Source organism: Hippopotamus amphibius, chromosome 3 (assembly GCF_030028045.1).
Source record: "Hippopotamus amphibius kiboko isolate mHipAmp2 chromosome 3, mHipAmp2.hap2, whole genome shotgun sequence".
Taxonomy (NCBI): Eukaryota; Metazoa; Chordata; class Mammalia; order Artiodactyla; family Hippopotamidae; genus Hippopotamus; species Hippopotamus amphibius.
Genome location: NC_080188.1, coordinates 154,729,475 through 154,736,210, shown reverse-complemented (window position 1 = coordinate 154,736,210; position 6,736 = coordinate 154,729,475).

Genomic DNA, 6,736 nt, shown 5'->3' with positions numbered 1-6,736 from the left:
ATAAAGCACTGAACACTGTGCCTGGCGTCCACTAAACCCCAACATACTAGTGAATTTTAAAGTGAGGGGGAGGTGGGCCAATGACTAGGCAGTGTCAATACCCTGACCATAGGGGTAAATCGAAGGTGGTTGGGGAGCTGGCAGGTGGAAAGGACACCTAACCAAGTCTTGAGAGTCAGGCAAGTCTTCGAGGAAGCCAGGAAGAATAGGAGTTTGCAGCATGTGGGAGGAGAGAACCATCCTGGAGAGGAAACAGTAAGCTAAGCAGAGAAGTTAGCCTGGTGCTTTTGGGAACTACAAATAGTTCACATGACTAGAGTCTGGAAGGCAGGGGGTGATAACGCAACCCCACTGAGACACACACACATGTTCGTGATGAAGCAGTTTTTCTGAGATGGCAGATGGGGAAGGGCAGAGTCACAGTGCAGCCCCACCCAGGTCTGTCTGACTCCAAAACCTCTTCTGGGGAACCACTGCCCGGCCAGGACACATCCACCAAGGATTCGTGGTGACAGTGTTCTATAGCACAGAGTGCTGAGCTCTACCCTGCTTGGTGATCAGCCTTTTTTTGGGGGGGGGGCTTTATTGAGCTACAACTGACAAATACAAGATATTTAAAATATATAATGTGATGATGTAATATATGAATATGCTGTGAAAGGATTCCCCCCCGCCCCGGGTTAATGAACACATCCATCTATCACTTCATTTCCCTTTTTTTTTCCTATTGAAAACATTTAAGAAATCAGCCTTTCATAACGGGCCTGGGCTCTGGGACTAACTCTTCAAAGCAGGAATATGTTAGTGAGGCCATTAAGGGTTAATGAAAAGAGGATAATTGCTTGTTAATTATTATCTGTGTAATATTTAATATACAGTATATTATACTCTATGACACAATTTTAAATAATGGCCTCATTTACAACTTCAGTATTATCTCATAATTCTGCAAAATCAATATTATCACCATTTTACAAGGGAGAAACTGAGGCCCAGAGAGGTTAAGTAAGTGTCTTGCCCAAGGTCATAGATTCATACCCAGGTTTCTCTCAGCCCGGTGCATTCCCACCATGCCTGGAGCCAGATGAAAGAGCTGGCGGAGGTGTCCCTGGGTAGAGCACATAAAAACATTATACTGAAATGATCAAAAATATGGTGATTGTTATCTCAGTTTTGCCCTTGAGACACCTTGTATTGCTGCAAAAATGATAATTGTCTACAGAAATAGACAACATCTTCCAGTGGACGTTTAAAAACAAGCCTCCCAGGCGCCAGCCTATCCCTGATGATATTTTTGCAGCATAATTACAGGCAACACCACCAACCCTGAGATCAGTCAGCTGACAGTCTCCTGAAATCCCACTGTCTCCAGCTAAAATTCAGTAACTGAACAATGCACAGGATATTGCTGTTTACTGCACTATATTTTATTATATTATCTAAATATAAAATAGTTTAATATGACTCAAGAAGATCTCTGGCTTGAAAAAGAAATTTTTTTAAAGCTGGTAAGAAGACAAATTGCAGGGAGTTCCCTGGTGGCCTAGTGGTTAGGATTCTGGGCTTTCACTGCTGTGGCCCGGGTTCAATGCCTGGTCAGGGAGCTGAGATCCCGCAAGCCGTGCGGTGGGGCCAAAAAAAACAAAATGAAAAACAAAACAAGATGCAGAAAAGTGAGGACCGGTTGGCCAGACAGGAAAAAAATTTAAACATAATTTGAAAGACTTCATGGCTATATTTATGTTTAGTTAAGTGGGGTTGATCTTTTCCCTGTGTTAGGGTCAAAGCTGATGGCCAGAATCCTCTGGGATACCCCAGAGCATCATTAGAATTCTCCTACTCCTACAACCAGGCGCAATTGCCAGCCTGCCTTCTCCAATCAAGGCAGATTCTTGTTTTTTGAGCTCATGTCCACTTTTGGAGTGAGGCAACTCTTGGAAAACATGCTGATGATGCCATACTCTTCTGAGAAGTCTCCCTAGTTTCCTCATACAGCTTAATTTTAAATATAATAACAAGCACGAGCTTTAGAAGTAGACATAGGTTTGAATCCCAGCTTTCTCAGCTCTTTCGATCCCCAATAATCCCATCTGTAGAATGGGACAGTAATGTCTTCTCTGTGGAGCCCTTGGGCACACAGAAGATTCAATAAACAGAAGCTTTTATTATTATTATTTTATAATGTTGATTGAAATAAGAAGAGAAATACTCAGAATATAGAGTTTGGGAGGAATATGAAGGAACTGGTGAATTGAGAACCCACCCTGGATTCTGCTCATTAGTGGAGTGAGTGCAACTGAAGTTGGACAAAGCTGGGCAGTGAGGCGGACCGGCCAGCTTCACAGGTCTCCACTGGGTAAGTGCACTGTGACCCTGAGCCGGCTTCATCCTTAGACACCCGGAAACTCGATCCCATCCAGAAGTCATCTCAGGGAGGCTGACTTAGGCCCACAAACTCACGGAAGCCTGTGCATAAGACCAGATGGTCAGTGGGCCTGATAGATGTGTTGGCCTGACCAGCACGTTCACTCTCTGTAAAGAAGCTACCCGGGAAAAGGGTATCAGAGAGGTACTTAGAGAGTTTGCGACCCTAACAGGGAAGTTTGCTTTATAACTTGGAAATATAATGGTGTTGGGCCTTGTTAGTCAGCTGCAGAGTCTCAACAGCAGGGACACCTGACAGGAGGCCAAATATTCCCTTTAGACTCTGGTGTCTGCCAGACAGAAGCCAGAGAGGTGTGGCCACTCTACTCCTCTCACTGTCTCCTTTCTTTACTTCTAACACTGACCAACTTCCCTTCAGATGAACACGTTTCTTCTTTAGATATGTTTATACTCAAATCAGCCTAGCCTCCTGCCTAGGAACCTCTCATTACATGTTGATTATAGAATTTAACTCTGGGAGGCCTAGGAAGACCGCAGAATTTCTAAGTTCTTGGTGGAGTAGTGGGGGGTTGTCAGTGGGTAACTAAGGATGGCCTATGGGTATGATAATCTCTGCCTTGCTCCCCTCTTACACAGTTGAAAGGACACAGAAAATTAGAATGGTCTGTATTAGAAGGGAATGCCTGCATTATGTAGATGCAACTTTCTCAGTGACATGTTGACAGTTGGAACCACACATTCAGTTCTTTAAACCAAAAATTCTCCTCCACCCCTTTTCCTATCTTCTTTCCCTTATTTGGGGTGGCCGGGAGGGTATCCATGGAGGAAGGCAGATGTGGCAACAAAATCAGTAAAAACTAGGGTATGATGTTTTTCCTAGATACTCCCAGGCTCAAAGCTAGCTGCAGACTCTTGGGTATAGGCCCTCAGAGGAGTGATTGACACGTTGCCCTTTGAGCCCTCCAGCCTCTCTCTAGAGGGTTTCCTAGGGCAGCTTGCTGCGGAGCCTTCCAGCTGAATGCTTAGCTGGGTCACAGGCGTCTCACCAAGCTGCTTCCTGTGCCCAAAGCAATCACAAAAAGTTATGATTACTTAAGAGAATCTGGAGCTTGGGACTGAAGGACAGCTGCAGCCCCCTGGCCTGATCCTTCGCTGGGTCCAATCCTCTCATCCATACTCCTAGGCCACTTGCTGTATCACTTCAGTCTCCATTGCAAGCTACAAAGCATTTTTCTACTCCCTTCCTAGCACAGGGGTGGAGGCTATGGAGATTATATAAACTTTCTCTCTCTCTCTCTTTTTTCCCTTTGGCTGCACCGTGCAGCTTGCAGGATCTTAGTTCCTCAACCAGGGACTGAACCAGGGCCATGGCAGTGAAAGCGTCAAGTCCTAGCTACCAGACTGCCAGGGAATTCCCTAAACTCTTTCTCTTCTATTTGAAGTCAAGCTCCCAAGTTCTTAGGCGATTTCCTGTTGCTGGGTCACTTCTTTAATAAATATCTATTGAAATCATATGGTAGGAGTCACCAACCTGAAATTAGTGATGTAATAAGCCGTACACAACATCCTTTATGTAGGGCTCTTGCTAAAAACATCTTTCCAGAATCCAATCTTGAGAAAACAATAAGACAACCCACTCTCTACAATACAACCCTTTAAAAGAAAGTCAGTGTTATGAAAAGCAGAAGAAAAAAAAAGGCAGTGAATTATTGTACATTGAAGCTGTGCAATAGAACTGTCAGTGATGATAAAGAAAATAGTTTATGTTTAAGCTGTTCAATATAGTAGCCTTTATCACATGTGGCAACTGAGCACTTGAAATGTGGCCAGTGTGACTGATAAGCTGATTTTAAGTTTACTTAATTTTATTTTATTGTTTTAATTTACTTAATTTTAATCAATTTAAATATAAATAACCACACGTGGCACCTGGCTCCTGGATTGGACACAACATAGTTCCACGTTAAATAAAAGACTAAAGAAACAAAACAACCAAATGCAATGCATGAACTTTTATTGTATTCCGGATCAGAGCTGGGGAAATGAGAAAAAAATATTTCAAGGGATATAGATAAATGTAAATTGTTTATGATATTATTGAGCTAAAGTTAATTTTCTGAGGTGTGACAATGGTATTGTTACCAAGTCCAAGCTCATACTGCTGGCCGCACAACAGGCCAACAAATGGAGAATTGAGTTCTTGGGGCAAGGAATAGCAACTTTACTCAGAAAGCCAGCTGACCAAGAAGATGGTGGACAGTGTCCCAAAGAGCCATCTTACCCTATTTAGAATTCAGGTTTCTTTTCTACTAAAAGGGGAGGTGGTGTGATTGGTTATTGCAAATGTCTTGGTGTCGGAATCCTTTGTTCTTGCTGTTGTCCACATAGGTCAGGTCACCATGTTCCTATAAACCTCCAACATGACAAATGTTATTCTCTGTTCTGCAACTCTTTATCTCTATATGAATGGAAAAGTGTTATACTTACCTTTAAAGGTCAGAGCCTGGGCTATCCTGTATATTTCAGGTGATGGGCAACATTTTTTTTTTTTTTTAATCTTCCTGGGGCAGGGATCGAACCCATGTCCCCTGCATTGGCAGGTGAATTCTTAACCACTGCGTCACCTAGGAAGCCCGATAGGCAACATTCTTAACTTATAGCAAAAGCAATAGAATACAAAGGTTAATGTAAAAGAAACAGATCTAATATGGAGTCTGATTTGCCTATTACAGCATTTTGGCTTTCTTTTTTTTTTTTTTTTTTTGCTGTGCACGGGCTTTCCTTTTAGTTGTGGTGAGTGAGGGCTACACTTCGTCGTGGTGCGCGGGCTCCTCATGGCCGTGGCTTCTCTTGTTGCGGAGCACGGGCTCTAGGCTCGTGGGCTTCAGTAGTTGCAGCACATGGGCTCAATAGTTGTGGCTCACAGGCTCTAAAGCGTAGGCTCAGTAGTTGTGGCACATGGGCTTAATTACTCCGCAGCATGTGGGATTTTCCTGGAGCAGGGATCGAACCCGTGTCCCTTGCATTGGCAGGCGGATTCTCAACCACTGAGCCACCTAGGAAGTCCCCAGCATTTTGGTTGTATAGGAATTTAATTATTAGGAAAATTTTTAATTTTATAGGAATTTAATTATTAGGGCCTATGCAGTGAAGTATTGAGAGATGAAGTGTGTGCTACTTACTTCCAAATGATTTGATACATATACACAAAGAGACAAAGCAGATGGCGCAAAATGTCTGTAATTGAAAATCCAACTTTAGGACATACTGACATACATTACACTCTTCTTTTAACATTTCTATGGGTTTGGAAAAAAAAAATTTTTTTTACGTGGGAAGTAAAAAGTAAAAAGGAGAGAGGCAGACACCCAGTGGAAGTATGACAGTAAAGAGCAAGGCTGACCACCTTCCCAAGCTTCCAAAAAGCTGTGTTCCAAACATATACATGCAAATCTGTTATTTGACACTCTCAGCGTGCTTTCCCTCTCTCTTATTTATGACTGCCTTTCTGGGAAACTGCAGCTTACCATCGAAGAAATATGATACCCCAACCCCCCCCCAAAGGAATTGTCATCCCTTTGGTAGAAACTCTGTGACTTGGGGGGACACCAGGAACTTGCTAATCTTCCTTGTTAAATCCTCTCTCTTCACACTTCTGATTTAGCAACTTAAAGTAGTTCCTCTTACAGACAGCCGGGACCAAAGCCAAAATTTTGTATTTGAAATCCTTGTTTACCTTGCAATGTACTGTTTGCACATAAGTTAAATAATTTTAACTTGGTTACCTAATTAAGGGACCACAGATCAAACTGATTGTAAGTGCTCCAGGTGATGAATAAGGGCTGCGATAATGAGGGAAATATTCCTAAACGGGTTGATACTTAAGTCAGGCCTTAAAGCAGCATTTCTCAAAGTGGGATTTGATCTAGGTATCACCTTAGTACTTGATAAAAAGGCAGATTCCCCTGGGTCCTATCCTAGCCCTGCAGAGTCAGAATGTTCATATTTAACAAGTGTCCCTAAGCAATTCTTACACACACTAAAGTTTGAGAACGTCAAGTATGGTAAGATTTAGGTGTGTGAAAAGAAGCCTGAAGGGTATTCTGATAGGTGAAGCACCCTGAGCAAAGATACAAAGTCAAAAATGAAATTGGGCTTTTAAAGAGTAGGAGGAACATCACCTTTTGGAGGGGGGACAATCCCATTGGAGATCAGGTGAGATAGAGTTGTTAGATAGGGCGGGGCCAGTGTATAGAAAGCTCTGGACACCAATTCAGGGAGGTTGGCCAATTTTTGGGTAGTTGGTAGACAATGAAGGAACAATGATATTTTAGGAAAATCATCCTGGCTG